The following is a 20,474-nucleotide window of genomic DNA, read 5'->3' on the forward strand; positions in this document are numbered from 1 at the left end:
TGAGTTTAGAGTTCACCGCGTTCCACCTCCTGCTCCCTGCTGTGGCCATCAATGGGGCACTGAGCAGCGTTTCACAACAGAGCCCTGGGAATCTGCCCTTTCGCGGAAAACAGTTCTGCGGCACACTAACTATAGCTCTCCTGTGGTCCTCACGTTCTCACAGACCGCCAGTAGACCGGGTTCAAAGAAAAATTACTCATAGTCTTCACCACCACGTACAAATAATATAAAGTAATTAGTGAATTCACAGTCATTGGTGTTTTTTTTTCAGTTACGTGCCTGCTTTCAAGCATCATTGACTACTTAGTAGTCTAATTTGAAAAATGGTTTACTAACTGGGCTAAGAAGCAGTATGGGGAAAACTGGCCTGTAACAAAGTGTATGATACGCTCGTTATTTCCTGGAGAGGTTCAAAAAATGGTTCAAATGGCTCAGAGCACTATGGGACTTTACTGCTGTGGTCATCAGTCCCCTAGAACTTAGAACTACTTAAACCTAACTAACCGAAGGACATCACACACATCCATGCCCGAGGCAGGATTTGAACATGCGACCGTAGCGGTCACGCAGTTCTAGACTGAAGCGCCTAGAACCGCTCGACCACACCGGCCGGCTTTCCTGGAGAGCAAATTCTCCAGAAACTCGAGATTTTTAAGTATCACATGGTTTCTAGCGAACGTGCTTTGAATTGTCGGGTAGCACCTAACGTTAAGTCCTTTGTCTTGAAGGGTAGCGACTAATGCCAGAATCCATGTAGATTTTGTGAAATAGGAAATTCTCTCGGGGTGTAGGAATCTATGATTGTTTGAGTCAGTTCCGCATTGTCTAGATTTTGTTAACTATGGGAAAACTAAGTCTTTCATGGCGAGTGTTTGTAGAATGGAATGTTATCTGAAGGATCGCTGTATAGTATATTTTAACATACATTCTAAGTGAAAAGTAAACTTCGTCAGTTTGGTTATATAAATTTCCTGTGTCCCCTATCTCCTAGTCCTGGGGTGAAATATAGTATGTGCAAGACGTTGTGAATAGATGCACATTTAACTCAAAATTATTCGAGCATTAATTGATTTTGAGTAATACTTTGGTATTTTCCATTTCTTGGATCTTATTAATCTATATTAAGTATTTGTTTTCATATTGCTCGTCACACGCCGTCTATATCAGCAGATAGCACCTTTGATGTTAAAACTGCCCATATACGTGATGATTAAACATCTTTTTTCCCAAGAGAATTAGTAAAATATTCAGACTGAACTTTTTGTAGCCACATGGTCAGATTCTAGCTGCGCCAGTACGCGATCACTTGGCAGAAAAAGTAGCACTGCATCGCTTTTCATACAATTTTGTCATCCGGTATGAAAAAGGCAACAACCAAACTCACAGGTAGCAGGCAATTTGTTCTCTGTCTTCACAGTGCCGCTATAATGTTTCAAGTGTGGTTAGATACAAAAGAATAGAATATATGGTATGGTTGCCTTGTGCAGACAGAAACGTTATCCGTGAGTCCAGTTTTTTAAAAGTAACAAATTAATTCTTTCGCGGATGTTTAGTCAGCACTGCTCAGATGTAGCATAAGATATCAATCACATGTGCTTGCATGTTCATTATCAGTCCGTTGCTCAACTATATTTAGTATCAGTCAGTTGCACTTTTATGTTCATTATTCGTCAGATGCGCTTTTGTATTCAGTGCTAGTCACGCGTCATTTTGTAGTCAGTATAGAAAAGCAACTGATATCCCTCAAAAGAGAAAAGGCCATTGGACTTGCCCGTACATCAGTTCGATTGTAGAAAGAGCACGCGCAATAACGTGGCGTTTTCCGCCAGGAGCGAAGCGTTACTAATGATTGAAAGAAAACACGTTATTTTAATTTTCAAGAAACATCGTCGAACAGATAAATAAACCTACAGATCCACATCGCTGGTGTCGGTCCGCTGTACGATTTTGGACCATGTATCATGATCACGTATTATGAAATTTCTAGAGACCCAAAATCGCCGCTGAAGAAACAAATATAATTTCCAAAAGCAACGATCGTGTGAAACCCATCTCGCCCTGTTCGTCCACGAGATCCAGAAAACAGTAGATACAGGTGGGCAGCTAGATGCCGCGTTCCCCGACTTCGGGAAGGCGTCGGATACAGTTTCGTATTGCCGTCTACTGATCAAAATGCAAGCATGTCGAATATGTGACCAATTGTGTGATTGAACTGAGGAGTTTCTAACAACCAGAAAGTAACATGTCATTCTGAACAGAGAGATGTATTCAGACGTGAAAGTAACTTCCGGCGTACCTCAAAGGTTTGTTGTGGTAGCATTAATTCACACAAAAGGCTTTTTGCGGATGCTGTTGTTGTATACAGAGAAGCCGCAAGGCAAGAAGATTGTAGCGAAATGCAGGAAAACGCGCAGGGGAGCGAGGATTGGTGCAGGAAGTGTCAACCTATTTTCAGTGTAAACAAATGTAAGGTACTGCTTATAAATGAACAGCTAGACCTATTACGGTATGGCAACACGATTGTAGAACATTCACAGGAAGCGGTTGCCTCCATAAAATATTTATGAGAATGCGTTCGAAGTGATTTGAACTGGAGTGGCTACTAAAATTGTCGCGTGTAAGACGGGTGCTGGACTGAGTTTCATTGGAAGAATCCTCACGAAATGTAGTCCAGCAACAAAATATGTAGCAAACAATATACTCTTTTGACCAAAACATCAATATTGCTCGTCGGTCTGGGATCCATACAAAATAGGACTGATAGAGTAAATAGCGAAAATCCAACAAACTGGAGTACATTTCGTTACAGAATCATTTAGAAAGCGCGAAATCGTTGCGGAAAAGCTCAGCGGATTCGAGAGGCATACGCTGTAAGAGAGGTGTTCTGGATGACGCCGTGGTTTACTGCTAAAGTCCCGAGAGCGTACGTTCCTAGAAGAGTCAACCAATATATTGCTCCCATGTACATATATCTGATGCAAAGGTCCTGACGACGAAATTAGAGAGAGAGACGATCCCGCACAGAGGCTTACCAGCAATCGTTCTTCACGTTAGCCATCCCGGAATGGAACAGAAAAAGAGCAAATGACGTTGATATTGAAAGTACTCTCCGCCACTCACCGCAAGGTGGCTTGCGGAGTGTAGATGTGAATTTAGATATAGTAGCTAGCGGTTGCGCTTCGATCTTCAATATTAGTTAGGTGTGCTTATATTTTTTCGACTTCCATGTTCCTTACGAAATTGTAGAGTAAAAGAAACACTTAAAAGATGAGGGATAGAGAAGAAAGAATCACCAGTGGGTGAAGTCCTGAAACACTTTGGGATGTGTCAATGAAGAACGACAATACTTTTGCTAAAACAGATAAATTACGTTAATATGCGACACTTCTTGATGTGATGTATCATTACAGAAAACCATATAATGACGACATGACAAATATCTGGCAGGAGAAAAATTTTTGGTTTAGCATATTATGAATTCTAAATGCTCTCTGACAGTCTTGAGGCACATGGGTTAGAAAAAAAATAGTTCCCAATGTGGAAATTTGTCAACCATGGACGGTACTAAAACATGCTTTGATGGCTTCAGGCTGCAGTCATGGACTGTGTGACTGGTCCTGGCGGATGTTTGAGTCCTCCCTCGGGCATGGGTGTGTGTGTTTGTCCTTAGGATAATTTAGGTTAAGTAGTGTGTAAGGTTAGGGACTGATGGCCTTATCAGTTAAGTCCCATAAGATTTTACACATAATTGAAATTTTTTTATGGCTTCAGATAGACAGCTTGAGCCTGCAGTGGATGGCCACCACAGTTGCGGCCGGCTGTGGGGATCCAGCGCACGTCCAATACGTCAGACTCCTCCAGTCGGTCCTCACCGGTGGCCAGCCCAGTTACTGTCCGCACTGAGGCTGACCTCTCACCTGTGGTCGACTGGGCGGTCGCCCAGGGGCGTAGCAGGCGGCGAAAGGCTTTCCTTGCGGCCGCGCGTCAGGCCTCCCTGGTTTGTCTGACAAAACAGGTTCCAGGTGCTGTTTGTGCCTGACACTGTCGCTGAGCCAGACGCTGTCGCCTGTCCTGTTTCTGAGGAAACTTCTCAGCCTGCAAAATCGGGACAATCAAAGAGTGTGGGATTATTGATAGTTGGAAGCACCAATGTTAGGCGCGTTATGGGGCCTCTTAGGGACATGGCTCCCAAGAACGGCAAGAAAACCAATGTGTAGTCCGTTTGCATACCGGATGGTGTCATTCCCGATGCGGAACGGGCTCTCCCGGATGCCATGAAGAGCACAGGGTGCAGCCAACTGCAGGTGGTTGCTCACGTCGGTACCAATCATGTGTGTCATTTTGGATCAGAGGACATTCCCTCTGGTTTCGAGCGGCTAACAGGTGCTAAAGAGGGCCAGTTTTGCTCGCAAGATGAAAGCAGAGCTGACCATTTGCAGCATTGTCGACAGGACCGATTGCAGACCTCTGGTACTGAGCCAAGTGGAGGGTCTGAATCAGAGGCTCAGATGGTTCTGCGACCATGTAGGCTGCAGATTCTTCGCCTTGTGCCAAAGAGTGGTAAGGTTTCGGGTTCCGCTGAATAGGTCAGGCGTCCACTATATGCAGGAGGCGCCTACAAAAGTAGCAGGGGCTGTATGGCGTGGACTGGGCGGTTTTTTAGGTTAGAGGGTCTCGGGAAAACACAAAAAGGGCTTCAGTCACAAAGGGTTCAGGCATAACACAGGAAGAACGTAGATACAGGAACCATCAATATAACAGTTGTCAATTGTCGTAGCTGTGTTAGGAAATTACCAGAGCTCCAAGGGCTAATAGAAAGCACTGATGCTCAAATCGTTGTAGGCACTGAAACCTGTGTAAAACCGGAGATAAGCACAGCCGATTTTTAGCGGAGAACCTAACGGTCTTCCGAAAGGATAGGCTAAACATAGTTGGCAAGGCGTGTTTGTTGCTGTTAGAAGTAGATAGTATTTTCGCGAAATTGAAGTAGATGGTTCGTGTGAGTTAGTATGTGCAGAGGTCATTGCTAGCAACCGGAGTAAAATATAATATAGATGATACAGTTGCTAAAAGGTTCAAAGAAAACTTGAGTTTGATTTCGAACACGTACCAGACTCATATGATTATAGTTGGCGGTGATTTTAATTTTCCCTCGATATGTTGCCGAAAATACATACACATTAAACATCATCAGAAGTTGTGATAAACGCATTCTCTGAAAATTATTTTGAGCAGTTTGTTCATGATCCCACGCGGATAGTAAACGGTTATGAAAGCACACTTGAACTGTTATCAACAAATAATCCTATGTTAATAACCAACATCAAAACGGATACAGGGATTAGTGAACACAAGGTTTTCGTAGCGAGACTGAATATTGTAACCCCCAAATCCTCCAAAAATAAACGAAAAACATACTTATTCAAAAAAGCAGACAAGAATTCACTTGACGCCTTCTTGAGAGGCAACCTTCGCTCCTTCCGAATTAATAATATCAGTGTAGACCAGATGTGGCTTGAATTCAAGGAAATAGTATCGGCAGCAATTGATTTATACCAAATAAATTAACAAACGACGGAGCTGATCCTCCTTGATACACAAAACGGGTCAGAACACTGTTTTAGAAACAACGAAACAAACGTGCCAAATTTAAACAGAAGCAAAATCTGGGACTGGCGATTTTTTACAGAAGCTCGAAATTTAGCGCGGACTTCAATGCGAGATGCTTATAAAAGTTTCCACAATGAAACTTTGTTTCGAAACCTGGCATAAAATCCAAAGATATTCTGGTCGTATGTGAAGTAAGTTAGCGGCAAGAAAGAATCAATGCATTCTCTGCGCGATAGCAATGGAGATAATATCGAAGATAGTGCTGCCAAAAAAGAATTACTAAACACAGTCTTCCCGAAGGCCTTCTCAAAAGAAGACAAAGTAAATATTCTAGAATTCGAATCAAGAACATCTGTCAACATGAGTAACGTGGAAGTAAACATCCTCGGAGTAGTGAATCAACTTAAATCACTTAATAAAAGCAAGTCTTCTGGTCCAGACTATGTACCAATTAGACACCTTTCAGAGCACGCTGATGCATTTTCTCCATTCTTAAAAATCATATACAACCGTACGCTCGACGAAAGATCCGTACCCAAAGACTGAAAAGTTGCAGATGTCACACCAATATTCAAGAAAGGTAGTAAGAGTAAAAAACTTAGTTACAGGCCTATATCGTTAACGTCGATATGCAGCAGGATTTTGGAACATATATTGTGTTCAAACATTATGAATTATCTCGAAGAAAACGGTGTATTGACACACAGCCAACATGGGTTTAGAAATCATCGTTCTTGTGAAGCACAACTAGCTCTTTATTCGCATGAAGTGTTGAGTGCTATTGACAACGGATTTCAGATAAATTCAGTATTTCTGGATTTCCGGAAGGCTTTTGACACTGTACCACACAAGCGGCTTGTAGTGAAATTGCGTGCTTTTAGAATATCGTCTCAGTTACGTCACTGGGTTTTCGATTTCCTGTCAGGGAGGTCACAGTTCGTAGTGACTGACGGAAAGTCATCGAGTAGAACATAAGTGATTTCTGGCGCTCCCACAGGTAATGTTATAGGCCCTTTGCTGTTCCTTATCTATATAAACGATTTGGGACACAATCTGAGCAGCCGTCGTAGGTTGTTTGTAGCAGACGCTGTCGTTTATCTAATAATAAAGAGTGGCCGTGCGGTTAAAGGCGCTGCAGTCTGGAACCGCAAGACCGCTACAGTCGCAGGTTCGAATCCTGCCTCGGGCATGGATGTTTGTGATGTCCTTAGGTTAGTTAGGTTTAACTAGTTCTAAGTTCTAGGGGACTAATGACCTCAGCAGTTGAGTCTCATAGTGCTCAGAGCCATTTGAACCTTTTTTTTTAATAATAAAGTCACCAGTTGATCAAAACAAATTGTAAAGCGATTTAGAAAAGATATCTGAATAGTGCGAAAATTGGTAGTTGACACTAAATAACGGAAAGTGGGAGGTCGACCACTAGAGTGCTGAAAGGAATTCGTTAAACTTCGGTTACACGATAAATCAGTCAAATCTAAAAGCCGTAAATTCAACAAAATACCTAGGAATTACAATTACGAAAAACTTAAATTGGACGGAACACATAGAAAATGTTGTGGGGAAGGCTAACCAAAGACTGCGTTTTATTAGCAGGACACTTAGAAAATGTAACAGATCTACTAAGGAGACTGCCTACACTACGCTTGTCCGTCCTCTTTTGGAATACTGCTGCGCGGTGTGGGATCCTTACCATATAGGACTTACGGAGTACATCGAAAGAGTTCAAACAAGGGCGGCACGTTTTGTATTATCGCGAAATATGGGAGAGAGAGTCACTGAAATGATACAGGATTTGGGTTGGACATCAATAAAAGAAAGGTGTTTTTCGTTGTGACGGAATCTTCTCACGAAATTCCAAAGACCAACTTTCTCTTTCGAATGCGAAAATATTTTGCCGACACTGATCTACATAGGGAGAAAAGATCACCATGATAAAATTAGGGAAATCAGAGCTCGTACGGAAAGATATAGACTATGTGATCAAATATATCAGGACACTTGGCTGAAAATGACTTACAAGTTCGTGACACCCTCCATCGGTAATTCTGCAATTCAGTATCGTGTTGGCCAACCCTTAGCCTTGATGACAGCTTGCACTCGCGGAGGCATGCGTTCAAAAGGTGCTGGAAGGTTTATTGGAGAATGGCAGCCTATTCTTCTCGGAGTGCTTCACTAAGGAGAGGTGTCGTTGTCGGTCGGTGAGGCTTGGCACGAACTCGGCATTCCAAAGCATCCCAAAGGTGTTCTACTGGATTCAGATCAGGATTCCGTGCAGGCCAGTCTATTACAGAGATGCTATTGTCATGTAACCACTCCACCGCAAGCCATGCATTATGAACAGGTGCTCGATCGTGTTGAAAGATGCAATCGCCATCCCCAAATTGCTCTTCAACAGTGGTAAGCTAGAAGGTCCCTTAAAACATCAGTGTAGGCCTGTGCTCTGATGGTGCCACGCAAAAAACCAGGTGTGCAAGCTCCCTCTATAAAAAACACGACCACACCATAACACCACAGCCTCCGAATTTTACTGTTGGCACACGCTGGATTTCGCCACACCCACATCCTGCCTTCAGATCGCCACATTGTGTACCGTGATTCGTCACTCCACAAACCGTTTTTCCACTGTTCAGTCATCCAATGTTTAAGCTCCTTACCCCAAGCGAGGCCTCGTTTGGCATTTATCGGCGGGATGTGTGGCTTATGAGCAGCTGCTCGATCATGATATCCTAGTTTTCTCAGCTCCAGCCTAACTGTCATACTACTTGCCGTGGATCCTGATGCAGTTTCGAATTCCTGTGTGACAGCCTGGATAGATGTCTGCCTATCACACATTACGACCGTCTTCAACTGTTGGCGGTCTCTGTCAGTCAACAGACGAGGTCGGCCTTACGCTTTTGTGCTGTACGTGTCCCTTCAAGTTTCCATTTCACTATCACATCGGAAACAGTGGACCTAGGGATGTTTAGGATTGCGGAAATACCGCGTATAGTCGTATGACACAAGTGACACCCAATCTCCTGACCACGTTGGAAGTTCGTGAGTTACGAGGAGTGTCCCATTCTGCTCTTCAAATGGTTCAAATGGCTCTGAGCACTATGGGACTTAACATCTGAGGTCATCAGTCCCCTAAAACTTGTAACTACTTAAACCTAACTAACCTAAGTACATCACACACATCCATGCCCGAGGCAGGATTTGAGGCCGGCCAAAATGGCCGTGCGGTTCTAGATGCTGCAGTCTGGAACCGCGAGACCGCTGCGGTCGCAGGTTCGATTCCTGCCTCGGGCATGGATGTGTGTGATGTCCTTAGGTTAGTTAGGTTTAACTCGTTCTAAGTTCTAGGGGACTAATGACCTCAGAAGTTGAGTCCCATAGTGCCCAGAGCCATTTGAACATTTTTTTTTATTCGAATCTACGACCGTAGCGGTCGCGCGGTTCCAGACTGAAGCGCCTAGAACCACCCGGCCACACCAGCCGGCCATTCTGCTCTCTCACAATGTCTAATGCTTACTGAGGTCACTGATATGGAGTACGAGGCAGTAGGTGGCAGCACAATGCATCTAATGTAAAAACGTAGGTTTTTGGAGTGTCCGGATACTTTTGATCACATAGTGTAGGTGTTCGTTCTTTCCGCGCGCTTTGCGAGATTGGAATAATAAACAATTGTGAAGGTGATTCGAAGAACCGTCTTCTAGACAGTTAAATGTGATTTTCAGAGTATCCATGTAGTTGTAGATGTAGACCCTTCATACCTGGTAGGCTCCAAAAATTACGCTACGACGAAAACAACTGTAGTAAGATGTAGTCTCATTACTTGAATAAAGAAACTTGGACTGGAGAAGACGATAACTGTGAAATGAAAGAAACAGTTATCAAACGTGCTAACGGATTCCACATATCATTGTGGATTCCCTAACTTCAGGTCACATTGACGCCTAAATTAATAGCCCTGTTTCTTAAAAGAGCTTCTACTGGTATATGCACATACCACATGTGGTGAGGAGTAGTCCTTGTGGGAGACAACATCGCAGTATACCTGTTCTCTTTTTTTTGGGGAAACGTAATCAACTTTTATTATGGTCATATGCAGGCTGAAACGATGAATGGCAATTTGTACCTAGGTCGGGATACGAACCATGGCCTCCTGCTCACTACATGTATGTGATAACAATTACACCATCCTGGCACAGTGGGTTTGGCCAACAGCACGGGATACCCTGGTACGTCTCAATTCTCTATCCGAATTCCCATTCACGCGACCATCCACTTGGCACTGCCCTAGACGGGAACAGAATTGCAGAAGCTCTTCATTCATCGTTTCAGCCTGCATACATACGTCATAGATATTTGAGGCTTGAAAAATATTTCTGGAACCATATAGCTTCGTTTAATTAACTTTTGTGAGAGAATCACTGTTTTAACGAAACTGCATCATTTATTCATTTTTACAACCACAAAAAATATCGAAATCCTATCTCTTTTCCATGTCCACCTACATAACTTAATAACACCTAGGAGCTGTATTATGAATGCAGTTATCAAAAGGAAATGAAGTTAAAAAATAAAAAAAACAAAAATAATTAAGATAGACAACATATGTATGTTAAACATTATTAGTTAAACTACTCAAAATATACTGATGGTATATTCTTGCATGCTGTGGAATCTAAAATACGCTAGGAAACATTCCTCAATGTAATGGACTGTGGAATAGGTACGAGAAATTTATAACCATCATTACCTAAAACATTGCAATGTTTAATACTGCACATAAAAATTACTGGTGTTATTTCAATGTTGGCGGTGATTCACAGCTTCTACTAATAAATAGGTTTTATTGTGACCTTTTCTTTCATTCCATATCCAGATTAAACTCTACTCATTATATCCATCTGTGGTATGGTACCCATGCTTCGAATATAACTGGAGCACCTCTGTTTAAATTCAGATGTCTCATACACACTGAGGTGACGAAAGTCGTGGAATCTCTCCTAATTTCATGTCAGACCTCCTTTTGCCAATTGTTGTACAGCTTCCTGACGTGCCATGGACTCGACAAGCCTTTGGAAATGCTCTGCATAAATATCGAGCCATACTGCCTCTAAAGCCGTCCATAATTGTGAAAGTATTGACAGTGTAGTATTTCGTGCACGAACTGATCTCTCGTTTATGTCTCATAAAAGATCTATGGAATTCCTGTCGGGCTATCTCGGTGGTCAAATCATTCGTCAAATTGTCCAGAATGTTCTTCAAACCAATCGCAAATAATTGTGGGCTGATTTATTGGCACATTGTAATCCATAAAAATTCCGTCGTTGTTTGGGAACGTGATGCCCATGAATAGCTGCAAATGGTCAATGACCGCTTTAGTTGGACCAGAGGACCCATGTAGACGCAGCCCACACCATTATGGAGTCACCACCAGCTTGCACAGTACCTTGTCGACTGCTTGGGTCCATAGTTTCGTGGTGTCTGCGCGTCATTCAAACCCTACCATCCGTTCTTACCAACTAAAATCGGGACTCACCTGACCAGGACAGGTTTTCCAGTCGTCTAGGTTCCAACCGACGTTGTCACGAGCCCAAGAGAGGCGCTGTAGTCGACGGCATACGGTTGGCAAGGGCACTCACATCGGTTAACAGTCACAGGTAATGTCACATATTTCGCAATCACGAAATCCACAGTATGCGTGAGGAATGAAGCACTGTTCGTGACACATGGAAGGCTTTCTCTCTTTACGCATTCCAAATATACATGCGGCTTGTATTACAATACATACTAATACCATTAAATTCCTTAAAAGTCAAATTATACAATGTTATTGCGTCAGCCTTACACGGAATGAATCTTTCTACGTGAAGTTGACATCTGCAAACATTGTTAATACTGACACTTATTTCAAGAGATAATATTTTTTACAGCTACGTATAAAGCTTATATAAGATTTATTTTGTGGAATGTGATGAGCTGCTAACTCATGAAGGTCTTTCTCTGTAAGAATGGAGGATATCGTGGAAAATAAAGTACCCTTGCAAAATTGTTGCTCAATGCATAATGTAAGAAACGATTTTTATAGATTTTTGTCTACCTCTCAAAACCGTCATGATGTTACAGATGAAAGTCGACCCAGTTGCAACGAGTCAGTACTGGACAAGCAAAACCAAGTAACAGGTCAAGTTAAAATTATAGTTAAAACCAACTCGTCATAGTAAATTTGGAATCGAATCTATGATAAGAACAGTCAGTTTGGCAATTGCAGCGATGTGTAAGGAGGGGAGTTTGGGGGGGGGGGGGGGAGGGGAGGGGAGGACAATAGAGTGAGATCAAGGTTTGACTACTTCATCGGAGGAAGAATTCTGCAGTAGATATAGAGAGATGAAGAGGCTTGCACAGGACAGACTAGCGTGGAGAGTGCTTCAGACATGTCTTCGAACAGAGGTCCACAACAAGAAAAATAAATACTACTTGTATTGGAATGTTTATTTTTATATATTTTACAAGAAGAAAACAAGTAATTATTTACCATAATAAAGAAGTAACTTATGGGTATATGTGCAGATATTGTGATCATTAGTAGTTTAGTATGTACCCAGTTCAGTGCGTTACTTGGTTTTTCCTCTGCGTCTAACGGTATGACACAAATACGTCACATAATTAATACCTGATGCTCTCTCCATGGTTATAACTGCACCTCGAAGTGGACTACACGTGTCAGTATAGACAAATTGTTTTGTGTCCACGTGCCCACACTGCAGAACCTGACCTTCTGCCCAGGGGAAAATAAGCGTTAATGTCTTGCTCTAGCCACATGTACATGGAGGTACTAATCAACCTAAAAACACCTCACTCCTAACAGATATAATTATTAATCAGCAAATGAAGTAAATATTGATGTACTGTTGTTCAGTCCACTGTCCTCAGTCACTGATGGAAGTATCTGTACTTATACCCTTAATAATTTGTATGTTTGGATTAATAAGCACCGAAAAGGATTTCTTATCCTTGTAAAGTAAGAATATTACTTTCTAGTTATTAATTATACAGTCACTGTTATTGAAAACACTGGAAAGATCACAACAGCCCAATAGAAAGAACGTGTACAAACAAGGGCAGTACGAATGTTTACAGGATTGTTTAACTCACAGTAGAGTGTCAGGAAAAAGCTGAGTCAGGTGAAATAGCAGACGCCTAAGAATAGACGCCAGTAATCTCGTGTAAGCTGATTTACAAACTGACTGTTAGCTTCAGCATCGGATTCTTGAGGAGACGTTCTTTTGCTGATTTCTTTTGGCATTTGCCAGCACGATTCACTGGCATGTTCAAGGCTTCACCCTCAGTTGCTGGTGGCGCACTGGAGTCGAGCTCCTGGCTGCAGACAGTATGTATCTGTCACGCCAACGTCTGGTGGCTCTTCCGTGGTGATTACCGCTGTGGTTGTTCCCTTGCTACCGGCAACGGCCGTTACCTGCAACAAGAGAATCCGGAATCCGTTCACGTTGAGGCTCTCGTTCTTGTTGACGCTGTTGTCTTGCTTTGGCATCTGTTCAGCTTCCCTGAACAACACACCAGGGTTACGGAATGTGAACGGTATGGCAGTTTGAGACAGATGGAGAAATCGCCGTGGCGGAGCATGTGCTGTGTGAAACCGCCCCCATGATAAATCTCGCCGACACGAAAGTTCTTGCTGTGTAGAAGAGCTATGAAACTCGCTTGTTCAGAGACGCCGTAGAAATTCACAAACTGTCAATAGCCTCAACTAGAAAAAGGAAAGCCTCAGGGTGAACGGATATTGGATTCCTGTGCTGCAGAGAACTACCGTTGCAAATAGCAAGGGGAGGGCCACCGCAATAGAGGCATTCAAGCATTCTTCCCACAGAGGAAGAAATCCTGACGGTCGCACAATTCTAAATACCCTCTGTCATACACCTCATAGTGATTTTCAGAATACATATGTTTATGTTTGTAAAAGTACCCGGTTCCTTGGCATTAGGTATTAACTCACAATCACATTTACAAGTTGTTCAGAACTAACAAAGTAACTATAAACTTAAAAAGCCGTCTTATAATTGTTAACCAAATCTGACTAGTCTATTGCTGTTAACTGGTGACAGTCACACGTAACTGCGTGTTTCGGTTGCAGCTATTACTGTTTAAATTATTCACTAGTTGTTTCACATTTCACTAACGGCTAATCCGTAGTAGTTACGGAAATCTGCATTCACTTACGTCTCTAAAATATGCGGGAGTTATTTGTTGTTGTTAAAGTAACTGTAGAATGCAATCTCTGCTCAATGCGGCCCACGTTGCTGTGAAGAAGAAAGAAATTGTTTCTCTTCTCATTTCATGGCGTATGAGGTGACTAAAAGATTGCTGTCCTTTGAAACCGATATTGCACTTTTTCCGAGCTCGGTGGGGCTAACTGCCTCGATAAAGTGTGAAACGTATCTCTACAATTTTGTTTCCATGCCGGTGCCTCCGACCGGATTACAGCAGCAGAGCACTCTACCGGCGTATTTTGTTACCACACGCGTCAACGGCCTTTCGTCGACACAGCAGTTTCAAGGCCTCACGCCGCGCGTTGCAAACTCATTTCGCCGTTGAGAGGATGTCGCACAGAAAACCAATTTCGATGGGCGTCCTCCAGCTTTATTCTGCACTTCAAAGGACTGCTTATGTGTCCCTCACACAGAAAGCCTGATGAACTGTGACTGCTAATAGACCTCACTTCAACTATGGCTGCGAGATCTTTACGGTTATTTATTTTATGGCGGAGCAGCACTGTCACCTTGCCGCGTACATGTCAAAAGAGGAAAATAACTCAGTGGGTGAGACAGAAACGCTGTCTGCACTCTCTGTGGAAGAATACCATTTTTTTAAGAGATTGGCACCTCAGGAAACATTATCAGCGTCAACTTTCCTGTGTTCCTAATTTACTACAGGCTTTCATCATATGACTACAACAACATTTAAAAAAGTCAGTTGATGGAAATTCTTTACAGTTCTGTTTGTATCACTTTAGTCATGCGCTTTATTAATCCAAGAGTCCTTTTTCCACGAAGTAAATTGCATACCTACTGAAGACTTTTTTCCTTCTTCTGCCACTCCTGTTCCAGCCGCATCATGTCTTGTTCCAGTGGCGTTGCATTCCATCACTTGTCTAGGGATTTTCTGAAATGACGTATGCAATACATGCTTGTTCCAATGCTGCTTTTATTGCATTACGTTGTTAGTTAGTGGTTGCATCCACAGTTTCTTCTTTATTTCCTCATTTGTTCTCTTGTGCAGAATTTCGATGATGTAAAGAACTCCATTTCTGATGTTTCGAACTGTCTTTAGTCTTTTGATCTTAATGTCCATTTCTCTGCTCCATATAGCATTGTGGGTAGTGCCAAGATTTTTCCAAAATCCACTTCGGTTTCTCTTGGTTATCTACACTTTAATGTTCTATTTATGTCACATAGATGTTGGTCGGTGCTAATTTTCTTATTTGTGTCTTTTTTCTTGAAAAGTTACGCCACAATGTAGATACTGTCCATCATACTGTTACTAATTTACACACTTTAGGATTAAAGGACAGCAACTTATGGAAAGGCAGAAGCGCTTAGTTGTCGACAGCCACACACAAATCAAACGGCATTATCGTTCTGTCGTTGCAACTACAAGAAAATGTGTATTTTAAAAACAAATTATAAGCAACTTTAATCACAGACGCCTGATGATACTTTGACTCAATAAAGCGAAAGGCGTCTGCGAGAAAAAAAACACGCACTTTCTGGTCGTTGCAACGACAGAACGAAAATACGCTCAGGAACTGTAAAGCAGCTATGGACTATGTGGTCACACAAATGAAGAATTTTTACACAATTCCCCTTCTATAGTTGCCTCTTGTCCCGGGTTCGATTCCCGACGGGGTCAGAGATTTTCTCTGCCTCGTGATGACTGGGTGTTGTGTGCTGTCCTTAGGTTAGTTAGGTTTAAGTAGTTCTAAGTTCTAGGGGACTGATGACCATAGATGTTAAGTCCCATAGTGCTTAGAGCCATTTAGTTGCCTCTTGCTGATCATTTCTTCCTTCCCTACTGTATACAAGAACTTTTACTTGATATTCGGTACTTTGACCATTCACTATCTGGCTACAAAAGCGATGTGTCTTCCAATATCTGGTATTCATTGTTCTCATAGCCAACTGGCTTGCGACTCTGCTACGATATCTGTTAACATTGACTATTATACCTTTTCACTACTGGTACACATAAGGTTCCAGTTTACCACTTTTTGTTGACATACTTTATTCATTAAGACTGACGTTCAAGATTCACACAATACATCTTTTCCCTGTCATTAATGCTGAATGACCTCTCATCACTTTTTGTTAATCTTGTACTGTTCAAAAAAAAATCAGTTTCTGGTATTTCAAAAGCAAGCTGCTTAACCATCCTTCAACGGCTCTGTGCGAGGTGCATTCAAGTTCTAAGGCCTCCAATTTATTTTCTCCAGACTGGAAAGAGATAGAAACATGTGCATTGTTTTAAAATGAGGCCGCGTTCATTGTCAATACGTCCCAGAGATGGCAGCACTGTACGGCAGATGGAATTTTACCGCCAGCGGCGAGAACGAGAACTGTTTTAAATACTTAAAATGGCGACATGGTGTGAAACCAATTGAAATTTATAGACAGTTGAAGGAGACATGTGGTGATGGAGTTATGGATGTGTCGAAAGTGTGTTCGAGGGCGCGACAGTTTAATGAAGGCAGAACATCGTGTGGCAACAAACCAAAACAACCTCGGGCTCGCACAAGCCGGTCTGACGACATGATCGAGAAAGTGGAGAGAATTGTTTTGGGGGATCGCCGAATGACTGTTGAACAGATCGCCTCCAGAGTTGGCAATTCTGTGCGTTCCATGCACACACTCCTGCATGACGACCTGAATATGCGAAAAGTGTCATCCAGGTGGGCGCCACGAATGCTGACGGACGACCACATGGCTGCCCGTGTGGCATGTTGCCGAGCAATGTTGACGCGCAATGACAGCATGAATGGGACATTCTTTTCGTCGGTTGTGACAATGGATGAGACGTGGATGCCATTTTTCAATCCAGTAACAAAGCGCCAGTCAGCTCAATGGAAGCACACAGATTCACCGCCACCAAAAAAATTTCGGGTAACCACCAGTGCTGAAAAATTGATGGTGTCCATGTTCTGGGACAGCGAGGGCGTAATCCTTACCCATTGCGTTCCAAAGGGCACTACAGTAACAGGTGCATTCTACGAAAATGTTTTGAAGAACAAATTCCTTCCTGCACTGCAACAAAAACGTCCGGGAAGGGCTGCGCGTGTGCTGTTTCACCAAGACAACGCACCCGCACATCGAGTTAACGTTACGCAACAGTTTCTTCGTGATAACAACTTCGATGTGATTCCTCATGCCCCCTACTCACCTGACCGGGCTCCTAGTGACTTTTGGCTTTTTCCAACAATGAAAGACACTCTCCGTGGCCGCACATTCACCAGCCGTGCTACTATTGCCTCAGCGATTTTCCAGTGGTCAAACCAGACTCCTAAAGAAGCCTTCGCCGCTGCCATGGAATCATGGCGTCAGCGTTGTGAAAAATGTGTGCGTCTGCAGGGCGATTACGTCGAGAAGTAACGCCAGTTTCATCGATTTCGGGTGAGTAGTTAATTAGAAAAAAAAATCGGAGGCCTTAGAACTTGAATGCACATCGTAAGTAACTTCTAATTTCTCAGTAATACCGCGTTCCTTCTCGTTACTTTTGAGTATGTTTGTATTATTTGGAAACATTTCCAAACACTCAGTCCTTCTTTCTCAATTCTGTTAATCATTTTGAATTCCTTTACTTAAATTGTCATTTCACAGTCTGACAGTTTTGTTTCGATGTAGTTCTGATTATTCCTTTTTTCCCGTGAGATAATTTCGTAATGACTGGAGTTGTATCGATAACGTTCAACCACCACCTTCACAAAGCAGACATTTTCCCATTCTTTGTAGTGACCATTAATATTTGGAAACTTCGTATTATCCTCAGTATCATTTATCTTCACAGGCCTACTGCAACTCTCTAAAGTCAAGTTAACATGGCGTACTAACAGACTTTTGCCTATAATGAAAATGACACATCTATCTAGTTGTTGTTGTTGTGGTCTTCAGTCCTGAGACTGGTTTGATGCAGCTCTCCAAACTACTCTATCCTGTGCAAGCTTCTTCATCTCCCAGTACATACTGCAGCCTACATCCCTCTGAATCTGCTTAGTGTATTCATCTCTTTGTCTCCCTCTACGATTTTTACCCTTCATGCTTCCCTCCAATACTAAACTGGTGATCCATTGATGCCTCAGAACATGTCCTACCAACCGATCCCTTCTTCTAGTCAATTTGTGCCACAAACTCCTCTTTTCCCCAATCCTATTCTGTACCTCCTCATTAGTTGTGTGATCTACCCATCTAATCTTCAGCATTCTTCTGTAGTACCACATTTCAGAAGCTTCTATTCTCTTCTGGTCCAAACTATTTATCGTCCATGTTTCACTTCCATATATGGCTACACTCCACACAAATACTTTCAGAAACAACTTCCTGACACTTAAATCTATACTCGAAGTTAATAAATTTCTCTTCTTCAGAAACGCTTTCCTTGCCATTGCCAGTCTACATTTTATATCCTCTCTACTTCGACCATCATCAGTTATTTTGCTCCCCAAATAGCAAAACTCCTTTACTACTTTAAGTGTCTCATTTCCTAATCTAATTCCCTCAGCATCACCCGACTTAATTCGACTACATTCCATTATCCTCGTTTTGCTTTTGTTGATGTTCATCTTATATCCTGCTTTCAAGACAATGAATTCCGTTCAACTGCTTTTCCAAGTCCTTTGCTATCTCTGACAGAATTACAATGTCATCGGCGAACCTCAAAGTTTTTATTTCTTCTCCATGGATTTTAATACCTACTCCGAACTTTTCTTTCGTTTCCTTTACTGCTTGCTCAATATACAGATTGAACAACCTCGGGGAGAGGCTACAACCCTGTCTCACTCGCTTCCCCACCACTGCTTCCCTTTCATGCCCCTCGACTGTTATAACTGCCATCTGGTTTCTGTACACATTGTAAATAGCCTTTCGCTCCCTGTATTTTATCCCTGCCACCGTCAGAATTTGGAAGAGAGTATTCCAGTCAACATTGTCAAAAGTTTTCTCTAAGTCTACAAATGCTAGGAACGTAGGTTTGCCTTTCCTTAATCTTTCTTCTAAGATAAGTCGTAAGGTGAGTATTGCCTCACGTGTTCCAGTATTTCTACGGAATTCAAACTGATCTTCCCCAAGGTCGGCTTCTACCAGTTTCTCCATTCGTCTGTAAAGAATTCGCGTTAGTATTTTGCAGCCGTGACTTGTTAAACTAATAGTTCGGTAATTTTACATCTGCAAACGCCTGCTTTCTTTGGGATTGGAATTATTATATTCATCTTGAAGTCTGAGGGTATTTCACCTGTCTCATACATTTTGCTCACTAGGTGGTAGATTTTTGTCAGGACTGGCTTTCCCGAGGCTGTCAGTAGTTCTGATGGAATGTTGTCACTCCCGGGGCTTTTTTTCGACTTAGGTCTTTCAGTGCTCTATCAAACTCTTCACGCAGTATCATATCTCCCATTTCACCTTCATCTACATCCTCTTCCATTTCTATAACATTGCCCTCAAGCACATCAACCTTGTATAGACCCTCTATATACTCCTTCCAACTTTCTGCTTTTCCTTCTTTGCTTAGAACTGGGTTCCCATCTGAGCTCTTGATATTCATACAAGTCGATCTCTTTTCTCCAAAGGTCTGTTTAATTTTCCTGTAGGCAGTATCTGTCTTACCCCTAGTGAGATAAGCCGCTACATCCTTACATTTGTCCTCTAGCCATGCCTGCTTAGCCATTTTGCACTTCCTGTCGATCTCATTTTTGAGACATTTGTATTCCTTTTTGCCTGCTTCATTTACTGCATTTTTATATTTTATCCTTTCGTCAATTAGATTCAATATTTCTTCTGTTACCCAAGAATTTCTCCTAGCCCTCGTCTGTTTACCTACTTGATTCTCTGCTGCCTTCACTACTTCATCCCTCAAAGCTACCCATTCTTCTTCTACTGTATTTCTTTCCCCCATTCTTGTCAATTGTTCCCTTATGCTCTCCCTGAAACTCTGTACAACCTCTGGTTTAGTTAGCTTATCCAGGTCCCATCTCCTTAAATTCCCACCTTTTTACAGTGTCTTCAGTTTTAATCTACAGTTCATAACCAATAGATTGTGGTCAGAGTCCACATCTGCCCCTGGAAATGTCTTACAATTTAAAACCTGGTTCCTAAATCTCTGTCTTACCATTATATAATCTATCTGACACCTTTTAGTATCTCCAGGCTTCTTCCATGTAGACAACCTTCTTTTACGATTCTTGAACCAAGTGTTAGCTATGATTAAGTTATGCTCTGTGCAAAATTCCACCAGGCGGCTTTCTCTTTCATTTCTTAGCGCCAAACCATATTCACCTACTACGTTTCCTTCTCTCCCTTTTCCTACTACCGAATTCCAGTCATCCATCACTATTAAATTTTCGTCTCCCTTCACTATCTGAATAATTTCTTTTATTTCATCATACATTTCTTCAATTTCTTCGTCATCTGCAGAGCTAGTTGGCATATAGACTTGTACTACTGTCATAGGCGTGGGCTTCGTGTCTATTTTGGTCACAACAGTGCGTTCGCTGTGCTGTTTGTAGTAGCTTACCCGCATTCCTATTGTTTTATTCATTATTAAACCTACTCCTGCATTACCCCTATTTGATTTTGTATTTATAACCCTGTATTCAC

This window comes from Schistocerca americana, chromosome 2 (genome assembly GCF_021461395.2).
Source record: "Schistocerca americana isolate TAMUIC-IGC-003095 chromosome 2, iqSchAmer2.1, whole genome shotgun sequence".
NCBI lineage: Eukaryota > Metazoa > Arthropoda > Insecta > Orthoptera > Acrididae > Schistocerca > Schistocerca americana.